Consider the following 15,992-nt stretch of genomic DNA (forward strand, 5'->3'; position numbering starts at 1 on the left):
TGAGACCGGTGCGTGGTCGGACCACGAGATGTCGTGGAAGAGGACACTGCCTGCAATAACATTTTGTCAACGAAAATTAGATCGATTCTGGAGTACGAGTTATGTCTGGATGAGTGGAAGGTGAAGTCCTGTTCGTTTGCATGTTGACATCTCCAGACATCCTCGGTATGCAGCAGATTTTGTAGCGTGGGTAAATGCCGTTTAGATTTAGAGGTAGTGTCTATGGTGTAATCTGCTGTTAGATTGTAGTCTCCACACATAACCAAAGAGACTTTTCGGATTTTAGCATTTCTGCAGAACATTTTCTTTAGGAAGCGGATTTGATGGGAATTGGGTACAGGTTCACGATGGTATAGGGTTTATTATTAAGTTGACCTGTTAGGATGAGATACCGCCCTTCTGGATCAACCTGGGTTGCTTCTAAAGTAAAGGCCACAGAGTCCTTAATGGCAATGAGTACACCATTATGTGTCAGAAAGATGTGGGGGGACTTTTTGTGGAGGAAGAGGGGAGTATTGGAAGTTGAGAAGTGAGTCTCCTGTATACAAAAAACATCAGCCAGGAGTTTAAAGCGGGGGTTCACCCCAAAAATTTTTTTAACATGACATTCAGCCGAGTTGTCAGAATGACAATCGGCTGTTTTTTTTTTCAGTGCAGCACATACCGTATTTTCACCGCCGCTTCCGGGTATGTAATCTGCGGGACTGGGCGTTCCTAAGTGATTGACATTCTTCCGACCGCCGCATACAGCGCGTCACTAGTTGCCGAAAGAAGCCGGACTGCAAGTTCGGCTTCTTTTGGTGACGCGCTGTATGCGCCGGTCGGAAGGATGTCAATCAATTAGAAACGCCCAGTCCCGCAGATTACATACCCGGAAGCGGCGGTGAAAATACGGTATGTGCTGCACTGAAAAAAAACAAACAGCCGATTGTCATTCTGACAACTCGCCTGAATGTCATGTTAAAAAAAAATATTGATTGGTTTGCGCAAAAGTTATAGCGTCTACAAAATAGGCGACAGTTTTATGTCATTTTTATTAATATTTTTTTGCTAGTAATGCAAAAAATCGGTGATTTTTATCATGACTGTGACATTATGGTGGACACATCGAACACTTTTTACACACTTTTGGGACCATTGTCATTTTACAGCTATCAGTGCTATAAAAATGAACTGATTACTGTAAAAATGACCCTTGATATAGCTGGACATTTGAGAATCTCTTTGGATGTTGCGAATTATTGCGGAAAGCTGACAGGAGCTGTTCCTTTACATGAAAAAAGTGTACCCGCATCAGGACATCTTTAGGGATGTTATCTGGAAAGTGGGATGGTTTGGGTAGTCGGTGGATCCAAACAATTACCAGATCTGACTTGGGTAATGAGGGCAGGAATGCTTTCATGAGGTTGCGGGCATACTGCTGTAGTTGTGCAGGTTACACAACCTCTGGGACCCCGGATCTTAACGTTATTTCTTCTTGACCTGTCCTCAAGGTCAGCTACCTTAGATTTAAAAAAAGGCAAGGTCGTCAGATTGGTCATTATGAGCATCAACCAGTGTATTATGCGCGGATGAAAAGTCACCCATTTTCTTTTCAATATGGTCTATCCTCCCTCCCATCTCACCTACTTAAAGTTGCTTATGCATTGCATCATATTAGCATGCATGGAAGCGCCATAAGCATGTCCTTTAAAGTGGTATCTGACACAGGTTTATCAGTGGTAGGGAACACAGTAATGAGATCCACTAGTTTCCTTGTGTCCTCCATAGAGTCCTACAAAACAGATTTTAGCGCACACATGCAAAAATGACATTTATCCTGCAAGGCTAGTTAAAAACACCTGAACATATAAAATACGGGGGTTTGGTCACACTATATGGTCTGTGACAAAGTACCCCGAATTAGTGGGTCCTAACCTGTTAATAGAATGAAAGAACCTCCATAGAGTCCTGCCATGTGCTCACCTGTGGTATGTCTTCAGCCATGCATGGCTTGGATTTTGCTGGGCTTTGAGAGAGCGGAGTGGAGGTGTGAAGCAGGGGATCCGCCTCCGGCGTCGGCGCCATTTTGCCTAGGATCGCGGGCTGCCGGCGGGAAGAAATCTGGCAGTTTTCTCGGCTGTGCAGTGTCTTCCCGCTTGTGGGTCATCCCTGGAGGTTGGCGGGTCTCTCAGAGTGTGCCGATGGCTGGTGTTTGGGCGGTTAGAGCTACCCCAGATAGTGAGGATTCCAGTTGTTGGAGTGGAGCTGTGAGTTCAGGTGTCCATGCAGCAGCGCATGGTAACCACACCCCCGGTAAAGTACCATTTTTTCCTTCGGTACTACCTCTCCCCATAACATAATTTATATGTGGCAAAATGACACATAAGAAATACAAGCAGTATTGTTTTTTTTTTTATATTTGGGAATAGTTCTTACCAAAGGGTTTATGGAATTATACAAGCTAGATGAATGCTCCAGTTATTCCTATTAAAAAAAATATTGAAGAATAGGTCACATGGGGTCAAAGCAAAGACGGTTGATATCAAATCTGCAGATAACAATAAGAAACAGATCCCTGATTTGAATTTTTTTTTATCTTCTTGCAGTGTGACAGTTTGTAAAAAAGTGTGTTATCACTGGAGGAGCTGCTGGGTTTTTTGGGTCCCTCCTGATCTGCAACAGTGATGACCTATCCTTCCCTGGACATGAGTTCCACCAACGCACCCAGAACTTTTGGGAATTTAATTTATTGAAGGGGTAAAACCCTAAAGAAGGAAAAAGGTTAGACAACAAATACAATGCAGTGTCACACAGTTTACAGTGCAACAACACACTTGATATAAAGATAGTTTAATTATGAACAGAAGGCCCTGACTACTCCACTGGCCAGTGAAACTATACCTTTTGTGAAGTAAGACTCATATGTCCAAAAGGCCTCTCACAACTGAAGAAGCTAGTCCTTGGTCTCAAGCGGCCACTTGTAGGCCAGTGACAGGTCCCCTACTCAAGCCGGTGTTGAATGAAGACTATAGCCTCTTCCGGTAGCTCTGGATTTCCTTAAACAAAAGACTCTTAGCAGACAACAGAGAACCCTCTGGAAGTAGCAAAAACACGACACTGAAACAGCAGAAAAAATGGAGCAGTTGGAACACTGGAATAATTACTCAGTCCCCTCTGGATAGTGTTAAGGATTTTTTTACCACCCAGGTATATTCTTAGGTAATGTAAAATAACACTTCAGTGATCCATCAGATCCGAGAGAGAACCCAATGATACACATGAACAGAGTGCTATCAAAAGGTCTCAGTTTATTGAACACAGAGTACAGTATTTATACAGTTTCAAAGACAAAAAGGTGGGACTAATGAGGGATTTCCTATATGTCATAAGTCATCTTCTAGCAAAAACATCTGCTTCTATCTTGAAAATGCATATTTCTCAATAACTTATATTACAGTTAGGAAAGAAGATGTATCCAGGCTTTGGCTAAAACAACAAACCACAAACCACAAGATAAAGCCTATTTAGGTGAGAAACAGATGTTGTCTACAGATAGACATATGTCTTCACAGAAACAGGAAGATGGCTTAACCACAAACTGTCAAGCTCTTTAGTTCATATGTGAATTAAAAATTAGCTTTGCTAAGACTCAACAATATATATATATATATATATATATATATATATATATATATATATATATATATATATATATATATATATATGAATTTAGAAATAGTTTACAAAAGTGCTGCACAGCACTATACTGCAGCAATAGCACAGAAACTTGTGGCTTTCATTGGCAAGTCCTAAGTCTCCCCAGAAAATAGGCACACTTCTACAGCAACATCATCAGCACATGCCTCCTCACAGTAGCAGTATAACATGATGTGACCTTTGATTCTCTTGCTCCAAGCTTAGCAGTCCTCTTCTGGCAATCTTACTTCAGAAGCCCTGAACCCCTGTACACAGGCTCCTGTCTCAGCACCACTCCAGCACATTCCTGCCCCAGCCTTGTCTCTGGACTCTGGCAGCAAAAGTCCCTTCTAATGCAAATGCCCGCTCTCCAGTCTCCACATGGGTCCCAATCCTGAGCCCACAGTCTAGGTACACTGTATCTTCAGAACATCTATCAGGAACCCATGTTCTGCCTATGAGTCTCTGCTCAAGTTCTTACCCCAACATGGGTCTCCCTGCATCCTTCCCTCATTCCCCCAGGATTGTGGGCAGGAGTAAGCCAGTTGGTCAAGTGGAAGCCAATGGGAATTACTCCTGCCTTGCAGGCCAATCAGATTGCATTATTTTGCTGTTGCAAAAGGTGGGGTTGTTTCTTAATTTCAGTAGCATGCTCTGAAAATCTCCCCAATGTCCTCTTTACTCCCTGTGATGTTTATCATAGAAGGGAAGAGGCGGAAAAAAACAATCCATATAGCAGGGATTGTGCTGCTAGGTGGCTTAAAAAAAGGTCAGCCAATGCTATATTATTCCCTTACTGAAAACCTTTAGTTCACCAAAGAACAAATGTGTTCATGAATTTAGCTAAACACCTAGAGTCCCTTCAGTATTGATAATTTCCTCAGAATATTTTCCTCCTTGAATCACCCATTTATTCCATGGTGGGTCGGATGTATTGCTTCATTCTTTGCTCTTTGAGCTCTAAAGTTTCTTTAAACAAAAGGTGCCATTATGACTTTGAACTTTCTCAGTTGGGACCTGAACCAGACGATGTTGCACTGACTGCAACATGAGGTGCACACTCTTTGGTAAAGAATTACTTATAGAGGTGGCAGGGGCTAACAACAGTTGGTTAATGAAATACGTGTTCATTCCTTATGATCAAAGAACTTCTGTTGGACACTGGTGTACGTCCCAAGTTGTCTGTGCATTAAAGAGTCAGACATCAACTTGGACTGTAGATAACCATCACAGTGGTACTTTTCTTCCAACCTTTGTAGAAGTATAGACTAGATGAAGCACCAGAGCTTGTCGTAGGTCAGCAAAGTCACTTAGACACTTGGCTTGAGGAAAGTTCTCATGTACATTTCTTCAATGCACACAGGCACTATAGGAAAAATACCTATCACCTTGACAGGGACCTTGGTAGAAACATTTGAAGTATTAGGACTAGCTGAATAAGCTTGTATTCTTCTTCTGCAGTGTTTAAAGCAATGCTTCTAATTATATTTTAGAGGTCAGTGGACATCTCTCTCTTGAACAGTATAACTCGATACAGAAACAGGTGCCTTCAATTGTCTCTTTGAGGTGTCAAACTAAGATCTTCTTAAAGGCTCTGGCCTCCCTTTCTCCCTTCACACACCACAATTTCTATGGAAGCTAGCTGAGGTAGTCTGACAACTGACTGTCTCCTTCACAATACTTAGTGACTTCTTAAATGGAGCAACTTATGGTGTCTCTCCAAGTTTTTCTGAGATGCTTGCTGCTAGCAGAGGGACCTTCTCCATCCAAGCATGTCAATCTCAAAGGGTGTCAAGTGCACTCATTCAGAACAGTTCCTGTTCTTTGTTCAATGTGGTAGCAGTGACTGGATCCATGTTGACTACTTGACTCAATGACTTGGTCATCACTCTGTAAAAGGGCCAGAAGGAATTCCAGACGTGCCCCCACTTGTAGGATGTGGAGTCGCTGGATTGTTTGTGTTCTTCAGCCCCTTTCCCATGATGACCTACGCAGAACAGACCCAAAACTCATTGACACACCTTGTGTAGAATAAAGCACTTTTAACCTCCCTGGCGGTATGATTATGTCTGAAATTTGTACCAAAAGCGGTACAATTTTTTGCATGGAAATTTGGTGTTTTATATTGTAGGCCTGCAATTCTTAACTCACATAAATCTGTCTAAACAAGAGTCTAGTAAACATCCCGGGTATGATAAAGTTTGAAACACAAAATCATAAATTATAATATAATAAATAACTATAAATAATTATAACAAACAATAATGTAATTATAATAACAATTATTCAATAATGTAATCAAATCAAAACACTGAAATTTGCTCAGTTGCAGAATTGTCGCTGTCATTATTTTTATTGTTTCATGATGAATTTCCCCACAAATCGCTATCGCTCAATTCTGCAAGTGAGTCTAATTTATTATCGCTGTTTTCTAGCTGCTCTAAAATCACTTTTGATGTAAAGGGACACTTTTTGGACAATCTCCAGTTTCCAGGCCGAAAGAACCGTTTTTATTATATAAAACTGCATGCAGAACACTGGGCAGACCACTAGGGACAAAGGGGGTGTGTATTTATTTCATACAGTACTGTAATCTGTAAGATTACAGTATACTATATGTGTATTGTGTTTTTCACTGTTTGAATTTGGTGCTGGACTCAGTCCCCGTGCGTCGTAACGTCACAGGGAACGGAGCTCGGCGGCACTGTGAATCAAGCGAGGAGACACAGCGGAGGAGCCCACACACACAATGGGGACACATCGTAGCATCCAGGGACAAGGTAAGTAACTTCCCCTGTATCCTGCAATGCAATCCCGAGTCAGGTTCGGGGATACCGCTTTTGGTATAAAAAATTCACCCGAGCCAAACTCGGGATTACCGCTAAGGAGGTTAATAAAGAACAAAAACTATATTAGGAAGAATAAATAAGAAAATAGCAAATAACAATGATATGACTCAATAACATAATGGAAGTAGTACACAAATGCAGTAACACTGTAAACATATACAACAATTACCAGGCACAATAAAATACTATAAGGCCTGACTAAAGATGAAAGAGTCCCTAGATAACCCACTGGCCCAATGGAACCTTAAGCACTCGTAAAGTAGAAACTTTTGTAATCCCAAGTAGGATAAAAAAGGTGCTTCCAAAAGAAAGGGGTTTAGTGTAGTCCCTAAAGGGTAGTACAGTCAATAATATCAACAGCAAAACCAGGTGGTCCTCTCCATGATGAGTTAGAAACAGCCTCAGTCTGTCCATGAATCAGGATCAGCAGAGCTCTGCATAACAGTTTATTCAGTAGCCAACACACAGCGCAACTATGGAGCACATTGGGATTGATTTGTTAAAACTGGTTCACTCAGAATCTGGTGCAACTGTGCATGGTAGCCAATCAACTTCTAACTCCAGCTTGTTCAATTAAAGTGTTACTAAACTCACAACAGTAATATCAGTGTGTATATTCAGTAAAGCATGCTTGTTGTACTTACTGTGGAACCTAAACGGGTTAATCCTGTCTAAAAAATGCTGTTTGATGCTGCCTTCTGTGACCTTCCCCTTCTTCCACAGTCCCCCATCTATCTCCTGATAGTATCAAGCCTTGGGGGCACTCTGCTCAAGCTCAGTTTGGTGTGTATTGCTAGAGAGCTTTTTTTTTTTGGGAGGGTGCATGTGATCAGCACAGGGCCTACCAGCACTGTCCAGACAGAGGGTCAGGGGTCATGGAGCCTTATAGGACAGTCAGAGGACAATGAAAACTCCTCCTACTAGCTTTAACCAGTGCTCTGCTAGGTACTGATATATAACGGAATATACTGTAACTGTTGATGAGAAAAGGTATTTAGCAATTTATATTTACTGAAATAATTGTATTTCCATGTTCTGTGTACTATGTGAGACCAGGCAGGGGCGGACAGACAACTCATGGGGCCCCCGGGCAATAGAAGATTATGGGGCCCCGGGCTTACACCAGGAGTAAGTAACAAACAAAACAACATATAGAGTAAAGCAGTCAGGATGAGCGCCACTCTCACATTAGAGTCCTTTCTTACATCAAAGTCCCAACATTCTCCCTATAAATCACAGTTCACAGAGTGCCAACTTACGACAGAGCCCCCAGTGTGCCACCCTATGGCAGAGCCCCCAGAGTGTCACCTTCCATCAGTGTCCCCTCACACACACCTTTGCACCTTGGTGTGGCAGGCAGCTGTCGGGAAAATGATTTTAATTAGAAAAAATCCACTTGTTGCAGCCTCTTAAATGCGCAAGTGAGTTCTAGAGCCAGCGGAATAGTGAAGTGCTGTGGTTGGCCTCAGATCAGGATTTTCACATCAAAATTATGTCCATGTCAGACATTTCAGGGAGAGATGTAAAAAAACACAGCTTTTTACATACTGTCCCTAGTCTTACTGAGGCTGGCCACACTGATGGGGCCCCCCTAGTGGCCTGGGGCCCTTGGGCAGTGCCCGAATGATCAGTCCGCCCCTGAGACCAGGTATAGTGTATACAGGGCCCTGGGATTAGTAACACTTTAAGTTTTGGCAATAAAACATGAAAGCTGATTGGTTTCTATGCAGAGATGCAACAGATTGCCATTCCTTAGTTTTAGAAAAAAAATAACCCCCTCTGCAACCAGCTTTTATGTAGGTGAAGTGTGTAGGTGATTTCTGGGTGGGTCATAGCCACTGCATGCCTTTAAAACCAAACACATATGAATTACACAGGTTCTGGGGCTAACTAAAAGCAGATAAGGCACCAAGTGAGTTTAATTGCTGCCCTAATCAGCCACAGAACCTGTGTATTTAATATGAGTTCGGATTTAAAGGGATGAGGTGGCAACCCATATGGGTCATCATGGAAACAGGGCCTTAGAACCTGAACAATCCAGTGACTCCTTTAGTGTTAAGTACTACACTTGTTTCATCTGAACACAGTATGATGTAGACCTTTTCTTTTATGTTTCAAGTTAAAGAGACTTTGCTACTTTAAAAAACATACAGATAAAGTTCCCTGCAAGAGTGGAAGAAGCATACTTAACTCTTTAGTGCCCCATTTTTCCTACCTCTTCTCCATTTTAGCATTGCAGCCTCTATCAGTGTCTCTGAAATTCAACTATTAGTGTCAGGTGCCTGTGTCCCCCACTCTGTGCTGTTGTTCCTTCTTCTGACCCCTATGCCACTGCCGAGTTCTGTATTGTAATGAGTTTACTACCACTTATCTTGCAGAGAACTTTAATGTGGGTATTTTTTAAAGCTGATGAAATGTATGTATTTCTTCCACATCTGTAATCCAATGTGAAACTTTTCCTTCAGGAAGGCTTCCTGTAATCAAGACTAGTCACTGCTGTTTTCTCTTAAAACAGGCCAACTGGTTTTGTCTTTGCCCCCTGGTGGATCCCTCCCACTTTTCTAAACACTGCACAGACTAAGGCTGCATTCACACTATAACGCGGCGTACACTGCGTATTTTGCCACGATTTGTAAACTTTTTTTTTTTTTTTTACAAAACATTTACATTGATGTCTATGCCGAACGCCGAAAACTGCCTGAAAAAAAGGGTCCGGGACTTGTTTTCAGGCGGCAGGCGTACAGCTTTTCGGTGTTCGGCGTGAGATATGAACCATCTCATAGACAACAATGTAAATTCGCCCCTCCAGCGGCACGAGCGTCGGGCGTCGGGCGTAAATATGCCTAGGTGTGAATGCAGCCTAAGTGCAATGCAATGCACAATGCAGTTGCTACTTATGTAGAGCCATACAAAACACTCTCAAACCAAGGTTTTATTGTATCTGGGTTTGCAAAGACATTTAATGTACACAAAGAGGATTTGTATTCATTGTTACTATTGGGAATTGTATTTAAAGTTTTTGTGTTTGGAGGTCAGCTTTAAAGCACAGATATGACCCTCACAAATCAACACAGGATTCAACTACTAGAAAACTAGAGCTGCAGATCTGTTTTAAACAACATTGTAGAAAAAAAAAAAAAAAGACTCTATGGTTACAATGATGGATTTAAACAATTAAGCAAAAACTTCCACAGCCGTAAAGTCACAAAAAACTTTGACTTACACATATTTCACTTCAGCAGACTAACTGATTCAGCGAATGGCCAAACAAGAATCTGAATACAACATTACTGGTGCAATGTACAAGCAGGATCAGTTACTTATCCCTTGGTGATTAGCTTTGCAAGATGTTACCGCATTTTAGTTGATTCATTAAAAATGGATAGTAGAAAATAAGCAAAAAAATTGTATTATTGCTGATACCAGCTGTCCAGGTTTCCCCATTCATTATATGAAAAGCAATTAAACAATAATTCTGATTGGTCGCTATGGACAACAGCTCCAATTTTTTGCTAATTTTCTATTCTCTAGCTTTAATGGATCAGTCCCTTTGTGCTTTGGAATGTCACAGAGTTGCTATGTTGCTATTATGTTATTAATAAAGTTAAAAAAATATCCTGTGGTGCTCAACCCCCATTCCTATTTTTTTTTAGGCCTCATTTACACTATGATGTTCGGGATCAAGGGCGGAATCGCCCCGATTCTGCCTGTAATTCCAAATCACCACAAATCGCAGGATGCCCTTGCGATCCTCGTTTTTTTTAATGGCTCTCAAATCGTGGCCCGATTTCCCGCGATTGTCGCGGGATTTCTGTCGCCCAAAAGAAATTCCAATTTGTTATGTGCCATTGAAAATAACAGGGATGGCATGGGCGTCCCATGATTTGCAGCAATTTAGAATCGCGGGCAGAATTGCGGCGATTCCGCCCTGCGATCCGTAACGCCATAGTGTGAACAGAGCCTAAAGCAGTCTTCCATCACTAATATGTGATCCAAGCAGGTTTTAAATGTTAACAGTGCATGACTACTTTTACTTCACATCAAAACAGGGATGTGCAGTCAGGGGAGGCCATGAACATAATAAAAAAAATCAAAAAGATAAAAAACAATCGACTTCAAGGGTCATAGCTCAGCAACCTGGTGTTACAGCTGAAATCCTAGCCCCATCACTGGTCAAATTTGTGGCTCCTATTATCTATGTTCTGGAGATACGGGGCTCTTTGCACAGAAGCTACATACATCAGCCTCTGACCTCACTGCATGTCCCTGCATCAAAATAAATGTTCATAAAATGCATTTAACTGAATAAAGTCATACTCAGAAATATCCCAGTAAAGGGATCCTCAGGGACCCTTGAGGATGTCACATGATTAGGGAAGAGTCAGGTCACGTCATAACGCTCAACCACGAAGTGATCGGGCAGACAGAGGAGCAGTGGTGACGCTATTATATGCGTGACTAGGATTCTTTTCAAACAAGCAATATTCCTGTGTGCACCAAATATAGTGCACAGGTTAATTGTTAGAGTTTAATTTTAAAGAGGAGTGTAGCACCCTCCAGTGTGTGTTAGTTGTTAGTGTAGGTTTGTTAGTGTGGGTTTGTTAGAGAGAGTACATTTGGGGCTAAGCCTGAGCTGTGAATCTGGGTCAGGGTTCAGTGATTCAGGGCTGGATGACTCATCCTGACAACTCCTCTGGTGCCTCCCCCTTGGTCTAGAAGGTTGTAGAAACTTCTAGAGCTAGTGGGTGGAAGTTAGGAGGAGCTGTCAGGAATATTTGTGAGGGCCTCAGCCAATCCCCAATAAAGGGTTGGCAAGGGGGCAAGGCTTACCTCATAAATAGGCATGAGCTGTGCCAGCAGGGGCAGTCAGGTGTACAATGGAGATATAGTGCTGTATAGGCTGTTGGTGGCCCTCAATCAAGGGTGCCCCCTAGTCTAGGTGGGGTAACCTTGGGACGGGGCTTGGTGCTGGAAGGATTTTGCCATAACACAAGGGGGGATATGATCATCATGTACAAATATATAAGAGGTCCATATATTGAACTTGGTGCTGAGTTATTCACTTTACTGTCAACACCGAGGACAAGGGGGCACTCTTTACGTCTAGAGGAAAAGAGATTTCATCTCCAAATACGGAAAGGTTTCTTCACAGTAAGAGCTGTGAAAATGTGGAATAGACTCCCTCCAGAGGTGGTTCTGGTCAGCTCAGTAGATTGCTTTAAGAAAGGTCTGGATTCTTTCCTAAATGTACGTAATATAACTGAGTACTAAGATTTGTAGGTAAAGTTGATCCGGGGAAAATCTGATTGCCTCTCGGGGGATCAGGAAAGAGTTTTTTCCCCTGCTGTAGCAAATTGGATCATGCTTTGCTGTTTTTTTTTTGCTTCCTCTGGGTCAACTGTGGGTATGGAGTTGGATGTATGGGATTGTACTATATTTTTTATTTTGTTTGTTTATATTTTTTGTGGTTTAACTGGATAGACTTGTGTCTTTTTTCAACCATACTAACTATGTAATGAGTAACACATAGAGGAAGCCCTTCCTGGAGGCACGGGAGCAAGTGAAAGGACAGTGTGAGTAGAGCAGCACTACTGGGGACTTACAAGGGGTGAGACTGCCACATGTAGTCATTTCTCCCTAAAGACAGCTGTGTGCCAAGTCTTCGTCCCTTCTCTGGGAAATTTCCTGCAGAGTCAGTCAGGTGGGTTGGTGTGAGTAAGTCTGGTGGACTGTGGAGGAAAGTTAGCCTGGAGGGCTAGTGAAAGGGGTAGCTGCAGTCAGGTGGGTTAGCAGTGCCTGAAGAGGTGGTGCTGGGAGCAGTAGCCAGAGGCAGAGGCGTCCCTAGGGGGGCCAGAGGGGGCCCTGACCCCCCCAACATCATTCTGTGCCCCACCATGTGCCCCCCCCTAAAAAAAATATATATTTTGCTCCCCGAGAGGGAGAGCGTCCCCAGTCAGCTCTGCAGGGGGATTCCTCCCCCTCCCTGTGCTCGCCGACACTGTATAATGCGAGCGCTCACACAACCAGATATTCTAGCCTGGGCCGTGTTTAAGGCCCCGTACTCACGACCAAACATGTCTGCTGAAACTGGTCCGCGGACCAGTTTCAGCAGACATGTTTGGCCGTGTGTAGGCACAAGCGGACCATTTTCGGGCGGATCGGACAGGTTTCCAGCGGACAACTGTTTCCTGGACTTGCTTTAAAACAGTCCTGGAAACCTGCCCCCCCGACATGTCCGGTCGTCTGTACAGACCTACCGTACATGTCCGGCCACCCGCCATCCCTCGCATGCGTCGAATGACTTCGACGCATGCGTGGAAGCATTTTAAAGGCAGGCCGCCCACGTCGCCGCGTCATTGTCGCGGCGACACCGTGTCATCGACGCGGCGACACCGCGGACACGCCCCGCGTATTGTTTACGCGCGGACCTCTGTTCGATGGTGTGTACAGCCATCGAACAGAAGTCCCTGGGCAGACATGTCTGATGAAAACGGTCCGCGGACCGGTTTCATCGGACATGTCTGCTCGTGAGTACTCGGCTTAAGTGTGTGCACTGCAGACTGCAGTACACTGTAATCACTGAACTACATTATCTCCATCCCTTCTGTCCCCCCCGATCTGTCTCCCTCCCCCTCTCCTGTTCTTTCAAAACATTCACAATTTACTTTCACTTTCAGTTAGGCAGATAATATACGGTGCAAATTTCTTTCCTGCATCCACAGATTGCAGGAAAGAAACTTGTATGATTCCCCCATCAACAGACAGTAGTGACAGGGGAATATCCCTCCTGCCCAGCAATTATATTCTCCCGACAAACAGTGATTATCACTAGTGACTATACAGCAACCACTAGTGATAATTATAAGAGAATCTGCTCATTAATGGTTCAAATCTCAGCCAGTTTCTGCTGAACCAGCTGAGATTTAAACTGTCTATGGCTGGTCTTAGCTCTTAGGCAGCCCATACATTGATTAGCACTGTGGAGTGTCGGCTTCCTGGCATGATCGGGCATGTGGGATTTCAAACACACCCGAGCCCATCTCTATTGGTTGTAGACAGTTGAGCTCCCTGCAGGTTGCTTAGCAGCAGTGGACCCTTCTCTGACATGCTGATCGGGATGCAATCTAGGTGATGCTCTTAGTCAAATCCTAGTCATAAATATCAGTGATTTTATTGATCAAAGCCCACACTTTACAGGCATAGAGCCCACATGGCTGCTGATCATACGGTTGATTATATTTATGTGGTTGTACTCTTGATGCTAATAAATACTGTGTTTATTAGATCTGACTGGGAGCATCACCTGGATCACATCCCGATCAGCATGTCAACAGAGAAGGTTATACAGCATTACTGCTGCTAGGTGATCAGCGGGGGCTGGGCTCTCTATAACCAATAGTGCCAGCCTACCCCTGCATGCACCCATAATGTCACGAGCACTAGGTCCTAATAGACTGCCGCCGCTGCCAAGGAGACAGACGCCAGACCAGTTCTGTAAATAGCAGGGACAGGACAGCTGGGGATCCCCACTGTGGCAGAACACCAGGGCCCAGTGGCAAGACAACCTTTGCAACCCTGATAGTTCTCCCACTGCTTTGGACCCTTATATTTTCTTGGTGTGCTGGTGACATATATCTCTTGTTTTCTGCCACCCTGGGGGGCCCCAGTATAGTAGGAAGGGAGCTCACTGCAGAACATGTGAAAGGGCCCATAGTGGGATCGTAGTAAAGGGCCCCAGGATATATATATATATATATAAAATTGATGTTTTTTTTCCCACAAATAGAGCTTTCTTTTAGTGGTATTTGATCACCACTGCTATTATTTTTTGCGCTATAAACAAAAAAAGACCAAAAATTTTTTGCGCTATAAACCAAAAAAGACCAACAATTTAGAAAAAAAAAATATTTTTTACTTTCTGTCCAATAACAAAATCTAAAAAAATCAAATTTCTTCATCAATTTAGGCCAATATGTATTCTGCTACATGTTTTTGGTAAAATAAATAAATCCTAATAAGCGTATATTGATTGGTTTTCACAAAAGTTATAGGCCCGGATTCAGAGAGATCGGCGTATCTTTAGAGCGGCGTAGCGCATCTGATATGCGCTACGCCGACGTAACATAGAGAGGCTCATACTGTATTCACAAAGCACTTACTCCCTTTCTTGCACCGTCATAACGTAAAATGGCCGGCGTAATCCCGCCTAATTCAAAGTAGCAAGGCAGTGGGCGTGTTATATTAAAATTAACCGTGACCCCGTGTAAATGCATGGCCGAACGAACGGCGCATGCGCGCGCATGCTCAGAATCACGGCGCATATACTCCCTAACATAAGCCGGCTCAATGCCTGTGACGTGAACGTAACCTACGCCCAGCCCCATTCACGTACGACTTACGTAAAATACGACGCTGTTCCCGCGCCCATACTTTAACATGACTTACCCCTGCTTTATGAGCGGTAAACTTACGCCGGACGTACGCCTTACGTAAACGGCGTAGCTTACTGCGACGAGCGCAAGTGCGTTCGTGAATCGGCGTATCTAGGTAATTTACATATTCGATGCGTAAATCAACGGAAACGCCCCTAGCGGCCAGCGTAAATATGCACCCAAGATACGACGGCGTAAGGAGACTTACGTCGGTCGGATCAAGCTGAAAAACGTCAATCACGTCGGGTCAGGGTTAATTTACATAACACACGCCCACCTCTTCACAATTTGAATTAGGCAGGCTTACGCCGGCCTATTTACGCTACGCCGCCGCAACTTTCTTTTGAGAATACGGCACTTGCCTGTAAAAGTTGCGGAGGCGTAACGTAAATAGGATACGTTACGCCCGCACAAACATACGCCATTCTACATGAATCTACCCCACAGTATACACACAATATACACAGTCAGTACACACACACACAATATACACACTTTGGGCCCAATTTGGAAATGTTTACTTAGGGGTGTACTCACTTTTGTTGCCAGCGGTTTAGACATTAATAGCTGTGTGTTGAGTTATTTTGGAAAGTGTAATTTCTTCAGTGTTGTCACATGAAAGATATAATAAAATATTTACAAAAATGTGAGGGGTCTACTCACTTTTGTGAGATACTATATATATATATATATATATAATGTGTGTGTATATATATATATATATATATATATATATATATATATATATATATATTGGAGCCTGGAGAGTGATGCCAGTAGAAGCTGAAAGAGGAAAAGGTCAACAACAACGCTGCACTTTTGCAATGGGCAAAAAGTTGTTTTTAGGCTGCTGTCAGACTGATTCTGCGGGTTAGCTGCACTATTCCATAGACTTCTATTAAAATTTATATATATATAATATTATATTATATGCTTTCAGAAAGTGCACCACCCCTGCAAGATGTAATTGAAGTCTGTGGCTCAGCCTTCTGCGCTACATTCATGGTGAGGGCAAACCGAAGTGAAAGCAGCC

This window comes from Rana temporaria, chromosome 5 (genome assembly GCF_905171775.1).
Source record: "Rana temporaria chromosome 5, aRanTem1.1, whole genome shotgun sequence".
Taxonomy (NCBI): Eukaryota; Metazoa; Chordata; class Amphibia; order Anura; family Ranidae; genus Rana; species Rana temporaria.